The following is a 27,736-nucleotide window of genomic DNA, read 5'->3' as shown; positions in this document are numbered from 1 at the left end:
CACACACACACACACACACACATACACACACACACCGAGACACCATCTGCAGTGTCAATGCGGCGCCTGTGCTGAGCAAACGCGTGTGGGGAGGAGAGAAGCAAGGAGGACGGCGGGGAGGTGGGGGGGGGGGGGAATCATCACCAGCCTTTCCAGGTACGGAACTCCCCATCTCCCATCCCGCCCCCCGCCCCCGAAATCGCCCCCCTTCCTTCGCGCCAGGGGGTTTGGGTCGGCCAGAGCCCATGCACCTGCCCTGATAGGGCGGTGATGGGGTGGAAGAACGATCCTGTCTGTGGAATGGGGCGATGGGGAGGGGAGGGGGGGCGAAGAGAAGGGGAAGTCTTTTTCGCCTTCCTTACACACCCTGCCCTCGCCTCCTGCGCCTAGATGGGGGTGGCAGAGGTGCTGAACCGAACTTAAAAGGAAAGGAAGGAGGGGAGAGTCGACTGTGGAGGAGCTCTCCTGGACTGCTCTCCAAAGGAAGACTGGGGTTAAAAACGTGCGAGAAACCAGCGTGGGTTATCCACGGAGCTCAGCGAGTTTGGCTTCAGAATGAATGAACTATACGAGGGTTGCCTTTATATTGGAATGGAGATGGAGAGAGAGAGAGAGAGAGAGAGAGAGAGAGAGAGAGAGAGAAATGCTCTTGGGTATCAGCAGCGATCGCGCGTTAAGACGTGACACTGAGGTTGGCGTCTGGCTTGCGGGGACTTTGTGCCAGTCTGTGTGTAAGACAACTATTGAACAAGCCCCCTTCCGCCGCCACCAACCACCCAAGCCCACCCCCGATCTTCTAAGCAGACAAGTTTCGCTGAGGATGGCAGGCAGGTGTTCAAGGATAGCAGAGCCGAGGCTGTGGGCACCTTGCGAAGTGTGCCTGCGTTTGCTCCAAATTGCTAGGTTTTTTCGCCCCTTCTTCTCCCTCCTTCCAGTGGACACCGTCCATAGCTTTCTCGTTATGGGCCTTGGATCATTTAGAGGTGCGAAGAGCTCTCTCCAGCCTCCCCAAACCCCTTCCCAACTTCCGACACCCATCCCTCCTCAGCTGCCTTGGCAGAACCCGGCACCAGGCGGGTTGGTGCCTTTTCGCTGGCATTGCTCAGGCCCCGTAAGAGACGAACGGACTTTGCAAATGTTACATCTTCTTTCTCCTTCCGCCCTATGCTATCTTGTCTATTTCAGGGAATGAACTTTTCTAGGGGAGAGAGAGGAGGAAGGGAAGGCGCTTGTCTCTCCGCCAATCTCCCACCCTCACCTTTTGGCAGCAGGTGTATGGGTTTGGTTTGCCCAGAGATATTGTTTTCCTGGGTTTCTGACCCCCTCAAAAGCTGGTATCAGTGCAGGGAGCGTGGATGAAGCTCCACGTGTGCCAGCGGCTCGATCCTGGCGTCTCTTTTGCACCATCCCCGGCTCAACCGTGCCCCGGGAATAAGCAGAACTGCCTTCGGACAGGTGCGGGCACCGCTGACCCGGGAATAGCCACAGGAAGGCTCCCAGGCTGGTGTTCTCAGACAGCGCCGAGCCTTTCCATCTCTTCTTCTGGAATTAAAGCGGAGGGTGGGTGCCACAGTTTAAAATCTGAAGGTTTGACAGGTTCTGGGTTTAGGTGGCCGTTGCTGCACACACTCATGTGTTGCCCGTGCGAAGTGACTCTCACCAGAGCTCAGGCGTTTGATGTTTGTAGGCTTTCGTCGGTCAGCCTCTGAGGTCCTGCGGTCCTGCGGGGTTCTTTTTCGGTTCGGGCTGCAACATCGCACATGGGAGACGATCAGCTTTAAAAGGGGGGGGGGGGGGTTTGGAAGAGGGAAAGGGGCTAGCTGTTGGCCAATGCCCATTTACCAATCTCCTCCTCAAATCATTCATGCCGTACCTATGGTGCTCTCTCAGTCATTGTCCTAGCAACCCTATGATGCAGGACGCTGATGTGCCCATTTTACAGATGGAGAGGTGAGATGCAGAGAAAGCAGCAGGGGGAGGTGGCAATATGGGTAGCCCGTTTTTTGAGGGTGTGTGGTTTTTTTTAAAGCAATCCGTGTTGGGAGTAGCCGGGGACCAGAATGTCACAGTGCAATGCAGGCTGCATGTTGGAATTGTCAAGGATGGTCTGTGTAATAGATGTTTGATTCCTGTCTGCTCTTCCTTTGACTCTCTTCCTGCAAAGTCCAAATTGATCCGGCATTCCATTGTATTACAGTTGATTCTGTGCTTGTTCATAAGGAGTGAGCAGTGCATACAGCCTTCCCCCCCCCCCCCAGGGAAATAATAATAATAATAATAATAATAATAATAATAATAATAAGCCAGGTCCCTGCCCCAAGGAGGCTGCAGTATAAATTTTGAAAGTGAGGGAGACGGCAAAGGGAAAGTTGGAAAGGGAGATGAAGTTGGCCAGATCTGGGGACACATATTTAAGCTTTGTTTCAGTTGCAGAGGAGGATTAAAGGGTTAAGCCACAGATTTCGTGGAGGGGCTGACTTTTGAAGAGGGGTTTGGAGGCAGAAAGAGAGGCTGATGTTTCTTTGGTGTCTTGCGAATCTCTCCAGGGGGGTTTCTTTACAGAATAATAAAAAAAAACGTTGTGTTGAATGATTTGCTGAAGGCCTCTCAGTGAGCTTATGGCTTAGTACATGAAGACAAGTTGAGCTATAATGCTGTATCGCGCCGGACCATTTTCTGCCTCTCTATCCATCTCCATCCTGTATCTCCATCTTTCATCTGACTAATAATTCATCATCAGGGAGAGAAGACAGTGTGTTTACAGCTTGCATGTTTCTCTATTGTCATATTTTCTCAATATATCCTGAAAATCAAGGACTTCATTTGAGAGAGGGCTCATTCAATGCCAAACCACAGTTTAGGAACAGGTGATTTATAGCTAGCTGAAAGCAGGTGCCACCGAGCATATGACGAGTGCTTTTCTCCTTGCCAGCGAATGGCCATAATCAACCCGGGCACAGGTTGGAATGGCAGGGTTGGGGGCAAGGCTGCCAGCTTGAATAAAATATTGAGAGGGGCAGGGAAGCCCCACACCACATAACTGATCACATGGCGGGGCTCATCTATACCATTTGAATAGCAATGTCCATCAACTTTTTGGGGGGTGACCCCCTCAAATATTTTATTGGTGGGGGCAAAGGGACCTCAACCCCTAGGAGTTAGTTCCTATGGTTGGGGAAGAGTTTCAGGGTCAAAGCATGGTTGCTTGGCTACTCTGTAAGAATTATTACCATTGGGAAAACATGAAGATGTTGTTGTTGTTGTTGTTGTTTAGTCGTTCAGTCGTGTCCGACTCTTCGTGACTCCATGGACCAGAGCACGCCAGGCACTCCTGTCTTCCACTGCCTCCCGCAGTTTGGTCAAACTCATGTTAGTAGCTTCGAGAACACTGTCCAACCATCTCGTCCTCTGTCGTCCCCTTCTCCTTGTGCCCTCCATCTTTCCCAACATAAGGTTCTTTTTCAGGGAGTCTTCTCTTCTCATGAGGTGGCCAAAGTATTGGAGCCTCAGCTTCACGATCTGTCCTTCCAGTGAGCACTCAGGGCTGATTTCCTTAAGAATGGATGTGTTTGATCTTCTTGCAGTCCATGGGACTCTCAAGAGTCTCCTCCAGCACCATAATTCAAAAGCGTCAATTCTTTGGTGATCAGCCTTCTTTATGGTCCAGCTCTCACTTCCATACATCACTACTGGGAAAACCATAGCTTTTACTATACGGACCTTTGTTGGCAAGGTGATGTCTCTACTTTTTAAAATGCTGTCTAGGTTTGTCATTGCTTTCCTATGAAGATGATACACAGTGCCATATACTACGAGAACGACCCAGCTTGTATTTCAAATTCTCGTTGCTTTAAATGGATTTTTTTTTAAAAAAATGTATTTAACTTTCTCATTGAAGTCAATGAGACTTAACTTTGATTGCAATGTGCTCTAGTTAATTACATGGTATAAACATTTATGTACTTTCCCCCCAGTGTGCATTTATGTTCTCACTCTAAAGGCAAAATGATAAGCTCCACCCCGCCCTGAAAAAAAACACCACAGACATAATTTACTTTGTTGTGTTATGGCAATATCTAAGCAAAGCCTGTTTGCATTGACTGGGGGTCCTTGCTCCGCTGACGTTAATCATCTAGCAACCCTGAATGCTGTGTAATGTGTCTAACAAACGCCTCTGGATTTTGTCAGGGCCAGGTAGCCCTCTGCTGGGTTTCCGAGCACAGATTCCCCAAGATGGCACCTGGACTTGAGCTGAGAATCCAAGCAGGTCCAACTCTTCCCATCAAGTGCTGAGAAGCAGCAGCTCTTGGTAGACTTCCCATGCTTGTTCTATTCTTGGAGGTGGTGGACCTTTATCAGTCTGCAGCTGGCAAGCTTAGCGTCCTTCCCTGGCTTGCGATTCTGCGTAGAGTTAAGCTCTTTGAATCCCATACAAAACCATGGGATTTTGGCCATATGCAATTTCTATGGCTTGACGATAAAGGAGGCCACTCAGAGTCTGGAGGTGACAAAGGCCTGCCACCCCCTTGGCTATGATCCTGGGCAGAGTTGGGCTCCTTGAACCCTGTAGAAAGCAAAGAGATTTTAAGCAGTTTGACCATGTGCACAACCCTCGCAAAGATATTTAGACTCTCATCAACTGCGCGTGCATGAAAAAGGGAATCTTCATTTTGCCCTAGGTGATAGACAATGAGGCCTAGTGTGGCGTTCTTCATCCGTGGGTCCCTGGATGCTGTTGGACTACAACATCCATCACCCCCAGCCAGCCTAGCTAGCAGCTAGGGATGATGGGAGCTGTAGTACAACCACCTCCTGGGGATCCAACTGGGCTCATGGTTGCTGTCTTGGCCTTAGATGAGGAAGATCTGGTTTCAAATCCCTGCAGATCAATGCCTCTCAACCTAACCTTCAGACTTGGTTCCATCACACTGGAGAGTGACCAAGCAACAGAACCCAGGAGAGACAAGCTTGTTCCTCAATGGCTTAGGTCACCAGAGGTCAAGGAGCAGGTCCCCAACAGAGTCCATTGTATGCAATGCTTTAGGGTTTCTTCCCCCTGTATAAGCACATTACATCTGCAAGGAAATTTGAAGTGCCACACTTATAGGGACTCTACAGGGAGGGCGAAGCCAGCTGTCAATTTCTGACACTGGCATTCCTTGCATTACCGGCAGGAATCTGATGGGGTGGGTGTGAGCTTGCACAACCACTTTATGTGCGGTGAGCAGTGGGGGTGCTGTATCCCACTTTTGTTGCCTTGGCAGTCTTCAGGCCTTCGCACTATACCAGCTGCCATACTGTGTTTGTTGTACTACAGCTGTGCCCAGTGGTGGACCTACCTTTTTTGGAACCCTGAAGCTTGACGTGTCATGGGGGTCCCTTTGCAACCAGCAATGATGTTTGGGTAACCCCTGTCAGCCGTCAGCTTCCAAAGTGCTAAGGTGGTTACCAGTCCAACTCTGAGCCCTGTATAGTAGTTGTGCTAGGAGTTTAGCTTGGAAGACTTCTAGGGCTGATGGTATATGTTTGCCACCCTTTTAATGGAAAAAGCGAGTCAAAGTCTTGGCACTTTGGGATGCTTTTTCTTTTGCACATTTTTGGTGTGCTCCCCATGACCCCGTGGAGTGGAAGATAAGGCCCAAATATTTGAAAGCTTTGACCTGTTCGATTGGCTGATTGTCCATAATTCAACTGTTGGGCCTTGAATAAACCATAACTTAGGTTTCCTGACTATTTACGACCAGGTGTTCTCTCTGGCAATACACTGAGAATTCTCTTATCAATCTTTTAAAGCCAATTTTTGTTTATGATAAGAGGACCACATCATCTTCTTCAATGGGGTTGTTCCACGACAGATCGCCACGCTTTTAGAACGACTGTGCTACTGACTGCCAAACTTTGGGATTGTTGAAATATATACAACAGAACAATTAATTAATTTGAGTCATGCCCCTCAAATTGGATCTACTAGACCCCAACATTTTAAATGTGCTTCTGGGGCCCCTCCAGGATTAGGGGCTCTGCATGAGTTTCATAGAAGATACGCCCTGGGTGCGTCTTTTTGGCCATCCATCCATCCATTTATCCCAGTTCCCAGGATGCAACTATGCAAAGAGCAAACTTGATTCAGGGCTGGGCTCCCCAAGAGCAAGGGGCAACTTTGCACCCACTCCAATAATGCCGCCCACCAAATTGCTCCCCAAAGGTAAAGGGACCCCTGACCATTAGGTCCAGTCGTGACCGACTCTGGGGTTGTGGCGGTCATCTCACTTTATTGGCCGAAGGAGCTGGCATGCAGCTTCCGGGTCATGTGACCAGCATGACTAAGCCGCTTCTGGCGAACCAGAGCAGCGCATGAAATGCTGTTTACCTTCCTGCTGGAGCGGTATCTATTTATCTAACTGCACTTGATGTGCTTTCGAACTGCTAGGTTGGCAGGAGCAGGGACTGAGCAACGGGAGCTCACCCCGTCGCGGGGATTCGAACCGCCGACCTTCTGCTCGACAAGTCCTAGGCTCTGTGGTTTAACCCACAGCGCCACCCGCATCCTGTCTTCTGATATATACCCAGCATAAACTAGCAAAATCACAGAATTGTAGAGTTGGAAGGGACCGCAGAGGTAATCAAGTCCAACCCCCTGCAATGCACAGGCATCTTTTGCCAATGTGGGGCTCGAACCCACGATCGAGGGATTGTGCGTCTCAGGCTCTACCGACTGGAATGTCTGCCACTATCCTGCATTGTAAGGGCTCTTGGCTGGGTTCACTGCATCTCTGGGGGCCTGTTGTTCAGAGGCCCTTTGCAAGCACATCACACACCTGGGTACAATCTTGCAGAAACGTCATTGGCGAGTGCTGCATTAGGGGCAGGAAGCAGGCTTGCTCACCCTCACCAGGAGAGTCTTAAACGCAGCACCTTGGTTTCTGCCTGATACTTCCAAATGCCAGTCATTCGCTTATATGAGGAAAGTAGGGAGCAATTTGGGACGCGGGTGGCGCTGTTGGTTAAACCACAGACCCTAGGACATGCCAATCAAAAGGTCGGTGGTTTGAATCCTCACGTAGGGGTGCGCTCCCGTTGCTTGGTCCCAGCTCCTGCCAACCTAGATTTTCGAAAACACGTCAAAGTGCAAGTAGATAAATAGGTACCGCTCCAGCGGGAAGGTAAACGGCGTTTCCGTGCACTGCTCTGGTTTGCCAGAAGCGGCTTAGTCATGCTGGCCACATGACCCGGAAGCTGTGCGCCGGCTCCCTCGGCCAATAAAGCGAGATGAGCGCCGCAACCCCAGAGTCGGTCACAACTGGACCTAATGGTCAGGGGTCCCTTTACCTTTACCTTTACCTTTAAGGCAATCAATGGCAGGAAGGTAAACAGCATTTCCGTGTGCTTTACCTTTACCTATATATCAGAAGAGTACCCTTCTTCCCCTCCGACTCCCACTTCAAGCTTATCCTGTTCCTTTGCGTTCCAGCAGCGTTGGAATCCCGGGTTGTGTTGATGTGTGTCTCGAGCTACAACTGAAACCTGGCTGTTAACGTCCCCCGCCCCCCTTCTTTCCCCTCTAGGTGTATGCCCCTAAATTATGTAGAGACGGGAAAGTGATCTAAACGCGGAGAGGCACATGCTTTTGATGGAAATGTAATGCTTCAGCAACAGCTGATGAGCTCCTTCCAGATAAACAAATGGAAAGCTTGCTAAAGCCTTGTAGCAGTGTTAGCTGCTATTTAGCTACATCTGAAGGCGATGTATGTTCGTGGTGTGGGAGCATGTGGAGTGCATCATGGAACCGTTGCATAGGGACATAGGTAGCTGGCTTATACCGAGTCAGACTATTGGCCCGTCTTGCTCAAGACTGTCCGCCCTGACTGGCAGCAGCTATCCCGGGTTTCAGGCAGGAGCCGCTGCCAGCCCAACCTGGGATTGAACATGCAACTTTCTGCATGCAAGCTGGATGCTCTAGCACTGAGCTATGGCCTTTCCCGTCTTCCTGTGGGAATGTTCAGGGATGCAGGAGAGGATAGATTGTCTGATTATATCCTTTTCCAACTTGTGTTAACAAGTTCACAATTTAGCAGAGTAACATTCCCCTTCTTAAACTCACAGCGGATGCGTTTGCTCAGGCTCGCTAAAGCCTCTGTAATAACTGTTCTGGTATTTCCCCCTTAAAGGTAAAGGTTAAGGCCCCCCCTGACCATTAGGTCCAGTCGGGGCTGACTCTGGGGTTGCGGCGCTCATCTTGCTTTATTGGCTGAGGGAGCCGGCATACAGCTTCTGGGTTGTGTGGCCAGCATGACTAAGCCGCTTCTGGCTAACCAGAGCAGCACACAGAAACATCGTTTACCTTCCCACTGGACCGGTACCTATTTATCTACTTGCACTGTGACGTGCTTTCGAACTGCTAGGTTGGCAGGAGCAGGCACCGAGCAACGGGAGCTCACTCCGTCACGGGGATTCGAACCACCGACCTTCTGATTGGCAAGTCCTAGGCTCTGTGGTTTAACCCACAGTGCCACCCGTGTCCCTTATTTTCCCCCTTATTCCCTCATAAAAGATAAGACATGACACAGTCTTCTATAAAAGTATAAAAAGAGTTTACTCACACATCATTCTGTTCACAATAGGATCCCAGAAGGCAGACTTAGCTTAGAAAAGTAACATACACCTGGAAACTATCTCATAAGGAGACAGTCCCTCTGTCCTCTCTTGGGTGGAAGGAAAGAGAGCATCTTTGGCTAAGCAGATGTTGCTTCTTCGATGCATGTAGTCAAAAAAGAGAGAGGTGGCTGCCTTGCCCTGTGCTTTTGTTGTTACCTGCACAGGTGAGGCCACGCCCACCTCTAGTCACATGCAGAGGAAGTCTGTCCCAGCTCAGAAGGAAACAGGAAGTTTACCTGCTGGCTGGACAAACATTCCTCCCCATGTGTAAACATGTTCACTCTAGGAATGTTGTACTTGACTGCTCCTGTGTTTCACATCCCACACTTCCAGCCAACCCCCTGGCACAGATTTGCTGGCAAAGATCTTCCAAAAAACAGAGGGGAGTGGTTGGAGGGGAAGGGTTGTAGCAGAGGGGAGAACGGGTTCAGTTCCACCACTTAAAAATGCATCCTTCCCCTAGCATTTTGCATTAAAACCCCCCACAGTAACTTAGTTGTGATTCCTGCATTGCCGGGAGGTGGGCTAGATGACTGTCCTGGTCCCTTTAACTCTACAATTCCACAATTCTGTGATTCTCAGGTCTTCAGTCCTCGCTTCACTTCCATACATCTCTAGTTGTATATACTGGTGTACTCCAAAAAGGAGATCTATTCTTCCCCCTCTTCTATAAGCTTTAAAAAAATTAATTTAAAAGATGCGTTGGGTGCCCTACTTTAGAACAGACTGAATAGTTTTGATCTATCTATACATTGTGTTTATATTCTGCCATTCCTTCAAGGAACTCAAGGGGGCGCACTCTGTTCTTCACCTCCCCATTTTATCCTCAGAACAACCCTGTGAGGTGGGTTAGGGCCAAGACACTCTGCTGGGACCAGGCCACCCGGGGAGCTTCATGACTGAGCAGCAGTTTGCAGCTTCACCACTTTGGGGTGTGTGTGTGAACCAGAGCTCTGCGTGTCTGTGTCAATTTGGAACGTGTGAAGAGGAGGGCGACCAAGATGATCCAGGGTCTGGAAAGCCAGCCTGATGAGGAACGGTTGAAGGAGCTGGGTAGGCTTAGCCTGGAAAAGAGGAGACTGAGAGGAGATCTGAGAGCCATCTTCTGATATCTAAAGGGCTGTCACATGAAAGATGGAGCAAGCTTGTTTTCTCCTGCTCTGGAGGGTAGAACCCCAACTAATGGCATCAAGTTACAAGAAAGGAGATTCTAATGGAAGAACTTTCTGACAGTAAGAGCTGTTTGACAGCGGAATGGTCTCCCTCGGGAGTTTGCGGACTCTCGTTCCTTGGAAGTTTTTAAGCAGAGGTTGGATGGCCATCTGTCATGGATGCTTTAGTTGATAATTCCTGCATTGTAGGGGGTTGGACTAGATGACCCTCGGGTCCCTTCCGGCTCTATGAGTCTTTGATTTTGTGATTCTGTGGTTACATCTCAGCCCGCATTAGGCGAAATCTCCCGCTGCCTCCACTCACTCGCATACGCGGTCTGTGGCGTGTGACTTCCGTAACGTCTCGGTGGCAGGAGAAACACGCTGCATTTTTGTCCCTCACCTCTCCTGCTAAGTCGAGGATCTTGAGGAAGAGAATGACATATTTTACAGGTAGCTGAGCAGGGGAGAAACCCCAGTCGCCGAAATCCTTTGAAATCTGTGTGGCAAGGGAACAGCTGTCACTGTACTCTTTGCCTGTCATGCTAAAAGAGGAGAGGGAAAGATTGTTTGCAGGAGAATCATCCGTCTCCAAAGGAAGGATTTATTTCACTTGGGCCCTGGCTTTCGGCAAATATTTTTTGAAAGCATAAAAGCAAGCTTCCGGGGCTTCCTTTATCTGCTGTCCTTATTTCACGTGAAAGGCAATCAGAGCTGTAATCGAAAGACCAGTGGAGAAATGGACTGGCTCGTCTGTTCTCCTGGTATAATTACAGTGTGTGCGCCTCTTCGTATGAGATTAGTTCCTTCTTTTTCCTCAAACGCCTCCCCCACCCCCCCTTCATGAGCCACAGACTTAAGGTTTCAGGGATCAGAGCATTACTTGGGTAATTTTAATTGTCTAGAGGGTTTTTCATCTATTCCCCACCCCCCAATCTAAAAAGCTCTTGTAAGAAGCACGGTTAATAAGGAGCTGAGCTTCAAACGGCGCAACAGATGTGCTATGTGCGAATTGGTTTTTTTATTTTTGTTTCATAAGCGCAGATTAAATGCATAAATATATAATTCCATGATTTAACTCCCCCACCCAGCTTGGGAGATGGGTGGCTTTTAAAATAAGGGGAAAGGAATCTGATTAAAGGAAGACTAGCTTTCTTCCTTGGCTTTCACAGTCACCTGAAATTTGGATGAAATTTTGGCTGAATTTGTGGGTTGGGAGCCAGCATTCTCAGGGTGGGTGCACTGTAAGAATTTTTCATTTCAGGACAGTATCTGCTTTTGCAGGCGCAGGTGGTGCTGTGGGTTAAACCGCAGAGCCTAGGACTTGCCGATCAGAAGGTCGGTGGTTCGAATCCCCGCGACGGGGTGAGCTCCCATTGCTTGGTCCCTGCTCCTGCCAACCTAGCAGTTCGAAAGCACGTCAAAGTGCAAGTAGATAAATAGGTACCACTCCGGCGGGAAGGTAAATGGCGTTTCCATGCGCTGCTCTGGTTTGCCAGAAGCGGCTTATTCATACTGGCCACATGACCCAGAAGCTGTACGCCAGCTCCCTCGGCCCATAAAGCGAGATGAGCGCCGCAACCCCAGAGTCGGCCACGACTGGACCTAATGGTCAGGGGTCCCTTTACCTTTAAATAGCCACTAGCCTGATCGCCTTTGATGAGTTGGTATCACCCTGAAGGTGACCAGGCTATGAAGCTTTGCAATTCTCATCCCTAATGCATTAGGCAACAAATGGCTAACATGTATATAAGCGGACTGTAGCTGGGTTCGTACATTGCATTAGTAAGCCATAGTTTGAAACAAACCATGGCTGGACAGTATCTGCTTTTGCAGGTGCAGGTGGTGCTGTGGGTTAAACCGCAGAGCCTAGGACTTGCCGATCAGAAGGTCGGTGGTTTGAATCCCCGTGACGGGGTGAGCTCCCGTTGCTCGGCCCCTGCTCCTGCCAACCTAGCAGTTTGAAAGCACATCAAAGTGCAAGTAGATAAATAGGTACCACTCTGGCAGGAAGGTAAACGGCGTTTCCATGCACTGCTCTGGATGTGAAAAAGCAGCATGATGGTGCACTTCCCTGTACAGGATTGCTTTCAGATGGCTCGGATAACTCCATACCCTCCAACATTTCTCCAATGAAAATAGGGACATCCTAAGGAAAAGTGGGACATTCTGGGATTAAATTGGAAACTGGGATGGCTTCTCTAAATCAGGGGCGTCCCTAGAAAATGGGGGCACTCGTCTGTTCACCTGTAGATCTTAGGGCAGTTCACAGTATAAAATACAAGATAAAAAAACAAAATATATAATAAAAACAAGAACAGGAATAAAAGAAAACAATGACCCTCTCCCACAAACACATTTAAAAGGATATCACCCCAAACCCTGGTTGAAGGGGAACATTTTTGCCTGGCGTCTAAAGGTGTATAATGTAGGCACCAGGCGAGCCTCCCTGGGGATAGTGTTCCACAAATGGGGGGCCACCACAGAAAAGGCCCATTCTTACGTTGCTGCCCTCTGGATCTCTGATGGAGGAGGCAGACGAAGAAGGGCCTCAGATGATGATCTCAGGGTCCGAGGCAGTTCATATGGGCAGAGGTGGTCCTTGTGGTATTGCAGCCCTGAGCCATTTAAGGTCAAAACCAGTGCTTTAAATTGGGCCTGGAAACTAATTGGCAGCCAGTGCCAGTTTATGTATTTAGCTATGTCATTTGCATTCTCATTCTGCTACTCTACTCCATTCGCTGCAATGCAAAGGAACTGCAATGTAAATGTCGTCAGGGGGAAGTGGAATCAGTTGCATATCATTTGTGGACTGAAAGCAACAGTAACAGCAAGTAGCGGATAACCAATCGTATTTGCTGAATTGCTTTCCATTCCAGACCTGGGTCGAATAAGCAAACCTGCTTATTCCTGCATTGCAGGGGGTTGGGCTGGATGACCCTCAGGGTCCCTTCCAACTCTACAATTCTGTGGATTTCCACTCCTGTTTTTGTTTTCCTCAGAATTATACACCTTCAAAGTGTTGGTGCTGACCTTTAAAGCCCTAAATGGCCTCGGTCCTGTATACCTGAAGGAGCGTCTCCACCCCCATCGTTCTGCCCGGACACTGAGGTCCAGCACCGAGGGCCTTCTGGTGGTTCCCTCACTGTGAGAAGCCAAGTTACAGGGAACCAGGCAGAGGGCCTTCTCGGTGGTGGCACCCGCCCTATGGAATGCCCTCCCATCAGATGTCAAAGAGATAAACAACTAACAGACTTTTAGAAGATATCTGAAGGCAGCCCTGTTTAGGGAAGCTTTTAATGTTTGATGGACTATTAATATTTTGTTGGAAGCTGCCCAGAGCGGCTGGGGAAACCCAGCCAGATGGGCGGGGTATACCGTATTTTTCGCTCTATAAGACGCACCAGACCACAAGACACACCTAGTTTTTGGAGGAGGAAAACAAGAAAAATAATAATCTGAATCTCAGTAGCCAGAACAGCAAGAGGGATCGCTGCGCAGTGAAAGCAGCAATTTCTCTTGCTGTTCTGGCTTCTGGGATAGCTGCGCAGCCTGCATTCGCTCCATAAGACGCACACACATTTCCTCTTACTTTTTAGGAAGGAAAAAGTGAGTCTTATAGAGCAAAAAATACGGTAAATAATAAATTATTATTAAATTATTATTATTATTGACCACTGGGCCTGACTTGGTGGGTATAAGGCAGCATCGTCCTATGCAGGGCTGGATTTAGGTTTGATGAGGCCCTAAGCTACTGAAGGTAATGGGACCCTTTATATGTCCAGCTGTCCTTTGCCAACAACAAATTGTCGCTGGCTTTTGTGTTGAATATATGTTATACGGTAATTTATGGACCTACCGGTAATCGGTATCTAAAGCCATTTGCACATAACAAAATATGTATTTTATCAAAGTAATTGTTGAAAACTCCATGCAGAATGCAAAGTCTACGCAGAATGTAGGCACCCTATATATAGAAATGAACAAACCAGTGATATTTTAGGGAGCAAGCTAGCAGGCGGGGTCCATGACATATCATAGGAGCCTACACAACACAAAACACTGTTGCTGTATGTAGGTTTTATTTTATTTGTTTTTTATCTTCTATTTTGGAAATGTACATCCAGTTCCCCCCCCCTTTCAATTTTTTGGGGACCCCCAAGAGCGTGGGGCCCTAAGCTATAGCTTGTTTAGCTTATACGTAAATCCAGCACTGGTCCTATGTCAGCATGCAGGTTTCCCTGATCAGAAAGAGAACGGCGCACAAGACAGAGATAAGGACGTTGACTCAGAAGAAAGCCCCACTGCTTCCAACAAGATCGACACCCTAGGAAGCACAACACCGGACGATAGCTTCCAAGTGCTTTTGCAAGTGATGCTTTTTGGCTCGAAATGAGTCACTGGCAGAGGTTATTATGATTATTATGGGGTGGGAAGCAGAAGAGAGTCCATTCAAAATCAAAGCCACATTGTGGCTGATGTAGTTTTTATAGTGTGGTTTCCAGGTGGAGAAAATTCAGAGGAAACTGATTCAAGCGCTGTCTGTGAAAATGGTCAACCAGGGTGCTGAGCAGCTATGACCAAGGGTGATCTCAAGCAGGAACGGGGGAACATGCTTTATTCCATCTAGCCTAGTATTTGTGGGAATGTTGGGGATATGTTAGGGATGTGGGTGGCGCTGTGGTCTAAACCACTGAGCCTCTCAGGCTTGCCGATCAGAAGGCTGGCGGTTCAAATCCCCATGACGGGGTGTTACTCCCATTGCTCTGTTCCAGCTCCTGCCAACCTAACAGTTTGAAAGCACACCAGTGCAAGTAGATAAATAGGAACCGCTGTGGCGGGAAGGTAAATGGTGTTTCCGTGCGCTCTGGTTTCCGTCATGGTGTTCTGTTGTGCCAGAAGCGGTTTAGTCATGCTGGCCACATGACCCGGAAAACTGTCTGTAGACAAACGCCAGCTCCCTTGGCCTGAAAGCGAGATGAACACTGCAACCCCAGAATCGTCTGCGACTGGACTTAACTGTCAGGGGTCCTTTAGCTTTTTGGGGATAGTAGGAGAGGATATATTGATTAAATATTATCATTCCTCACTCACGCTAGTGATCTGGTAGCAGAGTACGTTCCCCTGTCTATTGCAGAAGACACAACAGTCTCCTCTTAAAAGTAATAAGAAGTTTACTTACATTCAGTTCACAGTAGGAAGATGGCTGCATGACCAGCCCTTTTTATTGGGTCTGCCAGGGTCACGCCCGTCTACCTGGTCACACGGAGGGGGAGGATGCCCCAGACAGGTGTGACAGGAAGTCCTCCTGGCTAGATTAACATCCCCCTGTGGCAAACAGGAAATGTTGTATTTGACTGCTTATGTTACATAACTGGAAGTGTCAAGAGTTAAACCTGTGACCTAAGGTAAAGGTAAAGGGACCCCTGACCATTAGATCCAGTCATGACCAACTCTGGGATTGTGGTGCTCATGTGGTGCCAGCATGGCTAAGCCGCTTCTGGCGAACCAGAGCAGCGCACAGAAACACCATTTACCTTGCCGCCTGAGCGGTACCTATTTATCTACTTGCACTTTGATGTGCTTTCAAACTGCTAGGTTGGCAGGAGCAGGGACCGAGCAAGTGTCAAGGACTGGAAGTGTCAAGGATTAAACCTGTGACCTACTATGTTGAAATCGCATGCTCTGCCATGGTCCATCCATTGCTTTCTTCCGCAAAGTGACTGAGCTACCTCCAGTGCCAATTAGACTCAGAGCAGACCCATTGTGTCCGAAGTATGGTGCAGCTTAATTGTTGTTAATATGAGTTGGGAACAGAATCTGATTGGACAGCCCTGTGCCTGCTGTCTCATGTCATGCAACTCCCGCTTTGGGTGCTCTCACCTGTGGATGTTAGGCAGGTGGATGTTGGAGACGGGACTTTTTCAGTGGTGGCCTCCTGTAATAAAACAAAAACAATAACCCCTCCTCCCACAAGCACATTTAAAAGGCTACAGAATGTTAATCAGCCAAATGCCTGGTTATAGAGAAGCTTTTTGCCTGGCGCCCAAAGGTATGTAATGAGGGCGCCAGGTGAGCCACCCTGGGGAGAGCATTCCACAAACAGGGAGCCACTGCAGAGAAGGCCTGCTTTTGTGTTTTCTACCCTCTGGGCCTCTTGTGGAAGAGAGCACACAAAGAAGGGCCTCCAATGTTGATCTCAAGGTCTGGGTCAGTTCACATGGGAAGAGGTGATCCTTTTGGCAGTAGTTCGCCAGGGTTTCAGATGGCGGATATTTTCAGCTGGGAGCTGCAGCCTCAAAGAAGAAGAAGAAGAGTTTGGATTTGATATCCCGCCTTTCACTCCCCTTCAGGAGTCTCAAAGCGGCTAACATTCTCCTTTCCTTTCCTCCCCCACAACAAACACTCTGTGAGGTGAGTGGGGCTGAGAGACTTCAAAGAAGTGTGACTAGCCCAAGGTCACCCAGCAGCTGCATGTGGAGGAGCGGAGATGCGAACCCCGTTCACCAGATTACGAGTCCACCGCTCTTAACCACTACACCACACTGGCTCTCAGGTTTTCAAGGTTATATTTGCAGTTCTGCTGATAAACATAGCTACCTTTGAAAAAACCAGCAATGATCAGCAAGTAGATGTGCCTGGAATCTCTCATTTCTGGCTTCTTTGGTTACTATTTTAGGATAATAAGCCTAGGAGAACCACCTCTGAATCATGACTGTGTAGTAGGCAAGTGCTAATTAATGTGTTGCCTCATTAATTTTTGTGTGTCTGTTGACAGAGTTGGTCAGATGCTGAGTGAGGGTCACAGGAACTGTCTCTCACTCTCGCCTGGTGGTTCATTAATTGCTGGTGATAACTAGCTGCAATTTCCTCATGTCTCACACATCATTCCTTGCAGTGGTACCCAGCTGACCCTGAGGGATATATGATCAGACACACAGATGCTTTACATCCTTCACCTTCCCTATCCGGATTTCATCCCAAGGAGCTCTATCCTATGGTCTTGTGAGATGAGGTAGATGATAAGATGCATGCTGTTGCACGGGGCCTTTTTGATGGTGGCACCAACTTCGTGGGATGCTTCCTCTGTGCAGAGCCACTGAGCTCCTCCTCTTTCAGTTTTCAGGCATCTGTTGGGGCGAGGGGGGAAGCCATTTTCATTTCAAGAAGTGTCATGAGAACATAATAATAGCCTGCTGGATCAGGCTGATGGCCCATTTGGTCCAGCATCCTGTTCTCACAGTGAACAACCAGGCGCCTCGAGCAGGATTCTAGCATAACAGCCCTACCCCTTCCTGTGGTTCCCAGCAACTGGTATTTAGAGGCATTGCTTCATGGAAGAGTATAGCCATTGTGGGATACACAGTCGTACCTGGGAATTCAAACAGAATCCGTTCCGGAAGTCCGTTCGACTTCCAAAACGTTTGGAAACCAAAGCATGGCTTCTGATTGGCTGCAGGAAGCTCCTGCAGCCAATTAAAAGCAGCAGAAGCCCTGTCAGATGTTTGGGTTCTAAAGAACGTTTCCAAACCAGAACACTCACTTCCGGGCTTGTGGCGTCTGGGAGTCAGTACATCTGAGTACCAAGAGATGCAAGGTGCGACTGTATAAAATGCAGTCAAACCAACAATTCATGTGTTGCTAGACAGGCACATGATAGGGGCTGAAGCTCGCAGAGTTTTCCTGTAAGCTTGCTAGAGAGAACTCCCATTGCTAGAGGCACTCCCATTGCTTAGCCTGAGCTCCAAGCTCAGACTACATTTTAAAGCTAGACCTAAGTATGTCTTTGTTATGGAATTACCATTTTAAGGTTGCCTGGACAAAGTTGCTGTTAGCCGCTACTCTTCAACAAGTGTTCTCAGAGGGTAAATGTTATTTTTACCTTTTACAAGACTGCTTGTGTGGTTATTGTTTAAGGGGGAGAAAAGGGTGAAATACCAGGGAAATCCAGTCTGCCTTAAAGCATCCTAGAGTAGTTGGTGTTTGTTGTTTAGTCGTGTCCGACTCTTCGTGAGCCCCTGGACCAGAGCACGCCAGGCACTCCTGTCTTCCACTGCCTCCCGCAGTTTGGTCAAACTCATGTTCTTAGCTTCGAGAACACTGTCCAACCATCTCGTCCTCTGTCGTCCCCTTCTCCTTGTGCCCTCCATCTTTCCCAAAATCAGGGTCTTTTCCAGGGAGTCTTCTCTTCTCAGGAGGTGGCCAAAGTATTGGAGCCTCAGCTTCCGGATCTGTCCTTCCAGTGAGCATTCAGGGCTGATTTCCTAGCCTATCTAAGCATCCCTTTAAGCTACAATAGGATACATTCTGTTCAACTCACAAATGTGGGGAAGGAAGAATAATATCTAATGAATATATCTTCTCCTAGCATCTAATCGCATCCTAGCACCGTTAGTAGCCACTGATAGCTTTTATCTCCATGTAATTAAGTATTTTCTTTTTCCTGTCTCCACCCACCCTGGCCATGCTGATGCCCACCTCTTCCTCCTTGTTGTCTCTTCACCTGTTGGCACTCAGGACTTGAGTCTGTTGTTAGACAGAGCGACAGTTTCCATAATGCGTTCATGCTTAATGTAAGAGTCCCACCCTGAGATGACGCAGCTGAATCGCAGCTCTGCACAAACCTCCACCATATTTTTTTATTTTATTTTCTTTTTATTAGTTTCAATTCACTATACAACACCAAACATTAATAAAACGAGAAAAAAACAGAACAAAAGAACAGAAAAGGGAAAAAGAAAACATTACATAACAAAAAAGAAAAAAGAAACAAACAAAACGCCAACAAATGAAATATACATTAGCTAAACAACACAACAATAGTTGACTTCCCTTCAACTCGGTTTTGGACTATATTACAAAAGGTTTTCTTTCTGCAGTTTCACTTTCTTAAACTCTTTACATCGCAGGCGCTATATCGAGCCTACTGTGATTTTTAAATTTCTTACATCTGTTTCAATATATGTCATAAATTTATTCCATTCATTATTAAACTTTGTACCTCTTTGGTTTCTAATTTTTTTGTGTCATTTTTGCCAATTCTATGTATTCAAATAATTTAATTTGCCAATCTTTTACAGTTGGGATTTTTGGTGTCTTCCAATTTTGTGCTATTAATGTTCTGGCGGCTACTGTTGCATATTGGAATAATATTTGGTCTTCCGCCATTTAGCCTCCACTACTTCGGCAGCGATGCCTCAGTTGATACAGCACGAGACTCTTAATCTCAGGGTTGTGGGTTCGAGCCCCACTTAGGGCAAAAGATTCCTTGATTGCAGGGGGCTGGACTAGTCGATTCTTGGGGTTCCCTTCCAACTCTGCAATTCAAGGATACTGTGATTCTGCATAATTTTCGCTGGCTGCAACGGAGGCCACAAAAGCCCTCTCAGCAGCGGAAGGAGAGATGCATTATCTTATCAGAAGCAGCAAGTGATTAGAGCACTGGCAGGTATCTCCCTGAACCAGCTTTGGTGATGCCTGAACATGCCCTGAGGTTCTCTCTCTGGTCCTCGCCTAAGTAATTAGCTGGAGACAGCTGCTGGACACAGTTGGATTTGAACTCGCGACCTAGGGGAATAATTCTCTTGCAGCTAGCCCGAGTCAGGCTGGGCTGGTTTGCAATTTCCCTTCCAGCCTTCCTCGCTGGTGGCTTGCATGTCCTCGTCCTCCCCCCCCCCCCCCGCTTTGCAATGAATTAACGAGAGGCAGCTGGTGGTAGGAGCCTGCCTTGTGCTACCAGACAGGGAGGCTGTGGGGACCTAATGTAGATCATCTGGAATCTGTTTGCATTCAGCACATTTACATGATCTATCCTTGCGTACTCCCTACCCAAACCTCCAAACCCATACACAAACGCACACGTAAAAGAACTGGGGGATATAAATCTTGGCGTTAGCAAGATGAGTACTGTGCCGTTAAACAGCACGCCTTTCATGCAAATATTTGCCATATGAATTGGCTTGTTGTGCTACTCAAGAGCGAAAGATATTCTTTTGGGAAGAGAGGTGTGGAGAAGGGAAAAGATGGAAAAAGAGAGCCAGTGTGGTATAGTGGTTAAAGTGTCAGACTAGGACCTGGGAGGGGATGCAGGTGGCGCTGTGGGTTAAACCACAGAGCTTAGGGCTTGCCGATCAGAATGTCGGCGGTTCGAATCCCCACGACGGGGTGAGTTCCCGGTGCTCGGTCCCTGCTCCTGCCAACCTAGCAGTTCGAAAGCACGAAGTGCAAGTAGATAAATAGGTACTGCTCCAGCGGGAAGGTAAATGGCGTTTCCGTGCGCTGCTCTGGTTCGCCAGAAGCGGCTTAGTCATGCTGGCCACATGACCCAGAAGCAGTACGCCGGCTCCGTTGGCCAGTAAAGCGAGATGAGTGCCGTAACCCCAGAGTCATCCGGGGCTGGACCTAATGGTCAGGGGTCTCTTTACCTTTAATACAAAGCTTCCTGTGCTTGAACCCCTGTCTTTTGAGTGACCACTGCCTGTGGCTCAGCTCTGACATTTGGTTTCTTTAACTATGACTTGTGTACACACCATACCTTTAAAGTACATTCCCTCCTACCCCAAAAGAATCCAGGGAACTGTAGTTTGTTGAGTGTTCTGGAAATTATAGCTCTGTAAGGGGGAAACTACATTTCCCAAGATTCCTTGGAGGGGGAGAATGTGCTTTAAATGTGCTTTCAAGGTATGATGTCTAAACAGCTTAAGGTGCTGATTTAGTACCAGCTCTGCCTCTACTTTTAATGGGACGTGGGTGGCGCTGTGGGTAAAATCTCAGTGCCTAGGACTTGCTGATCATCAGGTCGGCGGTTCGAATCCCTGAGGCGGGATGCGCTCCCGTAGCTCGGTCCCAGCGCCTGCCAACCTAGCAGTTCGAAAGCACCCCTGGGTGCAAGTAGATAAATAGGGACCGCTTACTAGCAGGAAGGTAAACGGCGTTTCCGTGTGCTGCACTGGCTCGCCAGATACAGCTTGTCACACTGGCCACGTGACCCGGAAGTGTCTTCGGACAGCGCTGGCCCCCGGCCTCTTAAGCGAGATGGGCGCACAACCCCAGAGTCGGACACTACTGGCCCATACAGGCACGGGTACCTTTACCTTTACCTTACCTGCCTCTACTGTACTTTAAAAAAAGACAATTGCATTCAGAAGCAATATAAATAATATTCTTGTAATGTTGAACCGGGAGGGGGAGAAAATGGCCCCATGCCTTCCCAAACAAAGGTTTCATATGGAATATTATGGGTTGTTCGTATGTCACGAGCTCCCCCCATAATGTGCAGGGAATTTATGGGAAGCTTATGTTCGCAAAGGCGAAAGTTAGTCCAAACCAGCTCATATCAGTCCTGCCATTGGCTTCAGAAATGAATGCTTAAGGAAGCAGAGGGGTCCTCTGGAGGCTATAAAGCAAGCAGCTTTCGAAAGAGTGCATTTATCAGGGTTAATTTGGTTTGCAGAAATGCAATAGTTAATACTGTACCATTTGTCATGCCCAGTCTAAATTTATTGGGTAGGTCACTAAAGGGATAAAAAGACCATTAGGCATTAGCAACCTGCGTTTCAGCTTTGTACTAAATAATTGAAACCATGTGGCTGGATCCCCAGAATCACACGGTGGTCTCAATAAACCCCCTTGTTGACGTACTCATTTTGCCCCACTAATTGAAATGAATGGCTGGATTGCCCATCGTTTTCTGGGTAATAGAACAAGCCTACCAGAAAGACTACCTACCTGTGCCTGCCTATACCCCAGGGATGGAGAACAGGTGGCCCTCCAGACATCGCCACAGCCAGCATAACCGTCATGGATTGGCTGGATGCAGAGGAGTGGTGGGAGGCACTAGCTGGGGAACCCCCAAGGGAACCCCCAGGGGAAGAAGGCTCAGAGCCAGGGGATTGGTGGTGGGACGATGATGCGTGGTCAGAAGCAGAAGAGGGAGCAGACAGGGAGGAGGAGTTGTTGGAAGCTGAAGAGGCAACAGGGTTCTGTGAGCAAGAAGAGGTTGTGGCAGAGAGCAGTCCAGAATGAGAGGCAGAAGCAGAGGTTGGAGAGGAAGGGGGCCAAGAGGGAAGAGCAAAGACAGACAAGGCAAAGAAGTCTCAGATTGCTTTGGAAGGACCCGGGAGAGAAGAAGCCTTAGAGAGTGGTGGGAAGGCAGGGATCTTCAGTCCTCGTAACTGCCTCATTGGGGTAGGACCTACTGGGAGGAGTTGCTGGGCTCTCTAGGCCGGAGCTGTTTTGTTTATTTGAATAAATAAATAATTTGCTATTTATACCCCACCCATCTGGATGGGTTTCCCCAGCCACTCTGGGCAGCTTCCAAAAAAAGATTAAAAATACATTAAAACATCAGTCATTAAAAACTTCCCTGAACAGGGTTGCCTTCAGATGTCTTCTAAAAGTCAGATGGTTGTTTATTTCCTTGACATCTGATGGGAGGGTGTTTCATAGGGTGGGCGCCACTACCAAGAAGGTCCTCTGCCTGGTTCCCTGTAACTTCGCTTCTTGCAGTGAGGGAACTGCCAGAAGGCCCTTGGAGCTGGACCTCAGTGTCCGGGCAGAGACGCTTTTTCAGGTATACTGGGCTGAGGCCATTTAGGGCTTCGAAGGTCAGCACCAACACTTTGAATTGTGCCCAGAAATGTACTGGGAGCCAATGTAGGTCTTTCAGGACCGGTGTTATGTGGTCTCAGTGGCCACTCCCAGTCACCAATCTAGCTGCTGCATTGTAGTTTAGTTATAGATTCCGGGTCACCTTCAAAGGTAGCCCCACGTAGAGCTTAACTTCATTGACACCTTATGAGCTATTGCTGACCTGCTCCCGATTCCCAATGGGGAGGACGGGATTCGTAGTCCAGCAACATTTGGAGAGCGACTGGTTCCCCATCAATGCTGAGCTCCCAAGATCTCCAGCATCGGCCTTTCTTCATGTGCCACTGAAATGTGGCAAGTGGCTACAGGGTAAAAGGCCGACTTGGTGTTTGCACCTCAACTTTGGAAGGTTCTCTCTAGGGAGGCTGCAATGGTGCTTACCTTGATGCGATTTCAGCATCGGGCAAAGGTCTTCCTCAGCACCCAAATCCACATGAGGGTCTTGTTAGAATTATGGAATCATAGAATTGTAGGGTTGGAAGGAACCCCAAGGGTCATCTAGTCCAACCCCCTGCAGTGCAGGAATTTCAGCTAAAGAATCCATGGCATCCAATCTTTGTTTAAAAACTTCCCATGAAAGACAGTCAACCGCCTTCTGAGGGAGTCCGTTCCACTGCCAAACAGCTCTGACTTCCAGAAAGTTCTTCCTGGTGTTTGGCTGCAGTCTCTTTTCTTTTCATTTGAATCTATTGGTTCAGGACCCAGGGGTCAGCAAACATTTTCAGCAGGGGGCCGGTCCACTGTCCCTCAGACCTTGTCGGGGGCCGGACTATATTTTGAAGAGAGAGAAAAAATGAACGAATTCCTATGCCTCACAAATAACCCAGAGATGCATTTTAAATAAAAGCACACATTCTACTCATGTAAAAACACGCTGATTCCTGGATCATCTGTGGGCCGGATTTAGAAGGCAATTGGGCTGGATCTGGCCCCCGGGCCTTAGTTTGTCTACCCATGGTTCAGGTCCTGCCATCTAGAACAGCAGGAAAAAACCCAAACTTGCTCCATCTTCCATGTGACAGCCCTTTGGGTATTGGAAGATGTTACTAGCGTTCTTACCGAACCACAACAAGAAGTGCTGAAAGGCACACAAATATAACAATATATCGATAATGAGAAGAAGTCTTCAGTAAAGTAGACCCAATATCATTACAACCGCAATCAACAAGGTTTACAAAGAACCCTACAGCTCAAAAATAATAATCAGAAGGCTCTAAGCAGCTGACAACAGCCGACCCCTTCTTAAATCCTCTATATTGCTCTTATACTTCTCTCCCTCTGGGAACAATAAGAGGGGTTGATTTTCACCAGCTTCCCAGCTAGCATAAATCTCTTCTCCTCCCTGATCCTGGCCTTCATTGCCGGATGAAGAACTCGAACTCCCATCTCCGTCTCTGCTCAAGACTTTAATGCTTAAATCAGTGTGATACATAAGCAAGGCACACTTAGAAGGTACGGAACATGTCGAAGAGGATTAGATACAAAGCTAGGCGCAAGCTAAGATGTTGATCCAACGAGCAACACACCCAGTGGAGCAGCTGGAGGAGGAGAGGACAGAGGGTGAAGAAAGAGCTATGAGTAGAGGGGGGGGGCCTCTTCCCATTCTTTGGACCCCCTGGGAAACTCAGCAAACCTGCTGTACCTGGAACTGGGTGAGCAGAGGCTGCAGCTGAATGGAAAACAGCTGTGGGGAGCCTGAGGCAGTACCATCCACCTTTACATCTGATGGGAGGGTGTTCCACAGGGTGGGCGCCACTACCAAGAAGGCCCTCTGCCTGGTTCCCTGTAACTTCGCTTCTTGCAGTGAGGGAACCGCCAGAAGGCCCTTGGAGCTGGACCTCAGTGTCCGGGCAGCCGACCCCTTCTTAAATCCTCTGTATATTGCTCTTACACTTCTGTCCTTTTGGGAACAATAAGAGGGGTTGATTTTCACCAGCTTCCCAGCTAGCATAAATCTCTTCTCCTCCCTGACACTCCTCCCAGTGTCCATAAAAAGCAAGTCTAGAGTGAGAGACTAGGGTTATGTACAGTCATGCCTTGGGTTACAAATGCTTCAGGTTGCGTTTTTTTTCCGGGTTACAGACCACCGAAACCTGGAAGTACCGGAACGGGTTACTGTGGGTTGCGAATGCTGCAGGTTGCGAACGTGCATCCCGCACGGATCATGTTCGCAGCCCAAGCGTCCAGTGTATACTGTTTCCAGGATCTCTTCTCGTTGTGAGACTTTTGTGGGTGAGCTGAGAGTTTGAGAACCCAGAGGCAGAGAGGGAGAGTGTGTCAGAAGGAAAACTAACTGATATTTATATATACCAGGGTACCTTATATATACCGGGGTACAGATGAGTAATGGTTCTAGGGGTTGCTCGTGCGTAAGTTGCCTTTATTCCTGGCTAGGTTACCTGGTTGAACCCTTTCTGTCTGGACAGCCTCAAGTTCCGTGACTGCCTCAGTCGCTGTCAGAATCCGTCAGTGGGCGTTTCTTAAACCGCTTCCAGCATAAAAGCTGTTTGACGCCCAGTCTCCTCCCCCGTTGCCTTCGCGAAAGTTTTCCGCGCAAGGTGGGTGTGGGCAACGGAGTACTCGTGCCCTCTCCGCTGGTCTCCTGCGAAGAGTCCTGGAGCCACCTCTCCGATTCCTCCATCTCCTCCCCTTCTCCACTGGTGTTGCGCTGATTACCTTCCCCAGCGGATGGGCTATCCCTCCTCCTACTGGGACCCTCTCCTCCATCGCCCGGGTGCCTCCTCTCCGCCTCCCGCTCGATGGCAGTTCCCTGACAAGATGCTTCAGGTTACAGACTCCGCTAACCCAGATATAGTATCTTGGGTTAAGAACTTTGCTTCAGGATGAGAACAGAAATCACGTGCCAGCAGCGCGGTGGCAGGGGGAGGCCCCATTAGCTAACGTGGTGCTTCAGGTTAAGAACATTTTAGGTTAAAAACGGACCTCAGGAATGAATTAAGTTCTTAACCTGAGGTACCACTGTATTAGTAATTTTGTATTAGTGTAACATTTTAATCTGTAACTGAAGTTTTAAAAAACATTTTGCTTGTACATTGCTAAGATATATACAGTGGTACCTTGGTTCTTGAATGTAATCTGTTCCGGAAGACCGTTCGGCTTCCGAAACGTTCAAAAACTGAGGCTCAAAGGGCTGGCTGAAAGTTCAATTGGAAAAGCTGAAAAACACGCGGTGCAAGCTGTTCAACTTCTGAGGCGCGTTCGAAAATGAAAGCAATTACTTCCGGGTTTTCAGCATTCGAAAACAGAAACGTTCGCCTTCTGAGATGCTCGAAAACCGAGGTAGAGAAATGAAATAATCAGATAAAATGATTTCACCCTCCGTTTGAAGGATGGGCTGAGCCCAGCATGGAAAATGGCCAGAATCCCAAGATTGGGCAAGCAGACAAATACTCCTCTGGGTGGGTTGAGTCTTGGTTGCCTCGGAGACGAAGGGGAGAGGGCTCCTGTCCTCTAATCCATCTTGTAGGTTTCCCACTGACATCTGGTTGGCCACTGTGAGATGCTGGACTAGATGGGCCACTGGTCTGATCTAGCAGGCTTTTCTTACATCATTAAAAGGTAAAGGTACCCCTGCCCGTATGGGCCAGTCTTGCCAGACTCTAGGGTTGTGCGCTCATCTCACTCTATAGGCCAGGAGCCAGCGCTGTCCGAAGACACTTCCGGGTCATGTGGCCAGCGTGACAAGCTGCATCTGGCGAGCCAGAGCCGCACACGGAAACGCCGTTTACCTTCCCGCCAGAGCGGTCCCTATTTATCTACTTGCACCCGGGAGTGCTTTCAAACTGCTAGGTTGGCAGGCTCTGGGACCGAACAACGGGAGCACACCCCGCCGCGGGGATTCGAACTGCCGACCTTTCAATCGGCAAGTCCTAGGCGCTGAGGCTTTAACCCACAGCGCCACCTGCGTCCCTTTCTTACATCATTACATTCTTCTAAAAGTTCACCAGTACTACCAGCGCTATTTTTCTAGGAGAAGAGGAGCTGGAACTCACCACGAACATCTCTATTGTTTTCTTAGAATGGCAATGGTGCCCACCTAAGAGGTGCTGGAACTGGGTTTCAGCGGATTCCAGCTGGGGAAAAAAGCCCTGAGCGCTACTATGAACCCAAGGGCTCATCCAGAATTACACTTTTCTGGTACCTAGCAAGCAGTTTTCTGCTTGTCTCTGTGCTTTCTAGGCATGGGTTTGAGCAATGTGGCCCTTGCCCCACTGCTTTCCCCAAGAAAGCCGATAAATTAGCGATAAATTGGACCAAACGTCAATCTAGAGAAAACCCGATTTGTGTTTGCTCCATTTCGCTACGTCCCCCTATTTCCACCTCAGCTAAGAATCCAGCTTAGCTCGCTCCAAAGGGTTCTAATAACCTACGTTTCCAGACATAGTTTTCCCCACAATGCTCGCGCATGAAGAAGAAGAGAGTTGATGTTTTCTATCAGCCTTGCAAACTGTTTGACGGTTGGATTTGGGATGATTGTGTCCCGAGGAGTGAATCCGTAGTAAATCAAGCCCTCGGTGCCTCTCCTGACAAACCTGCAGTTTTAAATGATAGATTTCTCTGCGAGATGTGAAGTCATCGTAAATCAAACAGGATTGCGTCAGGCTGTTCTGCGGTGAGGAAGAGCCCAGCCGCCTTGGGTCAGAACACCCACAAATAAACTTGGATATTATTCCAGAATTGGAGGGTTGCCATTTCATTCTTTTTATAAGCTATAAGATATTTTTGGATTTACCAGTGCTTCCTTTTCCCCCCTCTTCATTTTCTTTACCCCAAACATGAAGAGGAGGAGCGGTTCCGTGGGTTACAAAACACAACCACTACAGGATTGGTCTGGTTTTACTTTATGAGTCAATATTTGCTAGCAAACGGGTTTCCGACGAAAAGGAGTCGGCCCTAAGGAAAGTTTATGTGGGAGACCAAAGAGGCATTTCCAAGAGAAAGAAGAAGCTATCGTTGGAAAAGAGAGAGCTTTGGTTTTACTTCACAGTGGTACCTCAGGTTACATACGCTTCAGGTTACATACGCTTCAGGTTACAGACTCTGCTAACCCAGAAATAGTGCTTCAGGTTAAGAACTTTGCTTCAGGATGAGAACAGAAATTAGGCTCCGGTGGCGCGGTAGCAACGGGAGGCCCCATTAGCTAAAGTGGTGCTTCAGGTTAAGAACAGTTTCAGGTTAAGTACGGACCTCCGAAACGAATTAAGTACTTAACCTGAGGTACCACTGTACTAGAATTAGTAGCAATACATACTTCCCACTTA

The 27,736-nt window shown here is 48.4% G+C and overlaps 1 protein-coding gene across 1 annotated transcript in view; it reads left to right on the top strand.

Annotated features, from left to right (window-relative positions):
* The window catches only part of PLXNA4 (plexin A4), a 618,767-nt gene that overhangs the window by 1,214 nt on the left and 589,817 nt on the right, over positions 1–27,736 (top strand). The gene's annotated exons all lie outside the window — the stretch shown is intronic.

This window comes from Podarcis tiliguerta (genome assembly GCF_965153285.1).
Source record: "Podarcis tiliguerta genome assembly, chromosome: 10".
Taxonomy (NCBI): Eukaryota; Metazoa; Chordata; class Lepidosauria; order Squamata; family Lacertidae; genus Podarcis; species Podarcis tiliguerta.
This window is presented reverse-complemented; position numbering and strand designations above follow the sequence as displayed.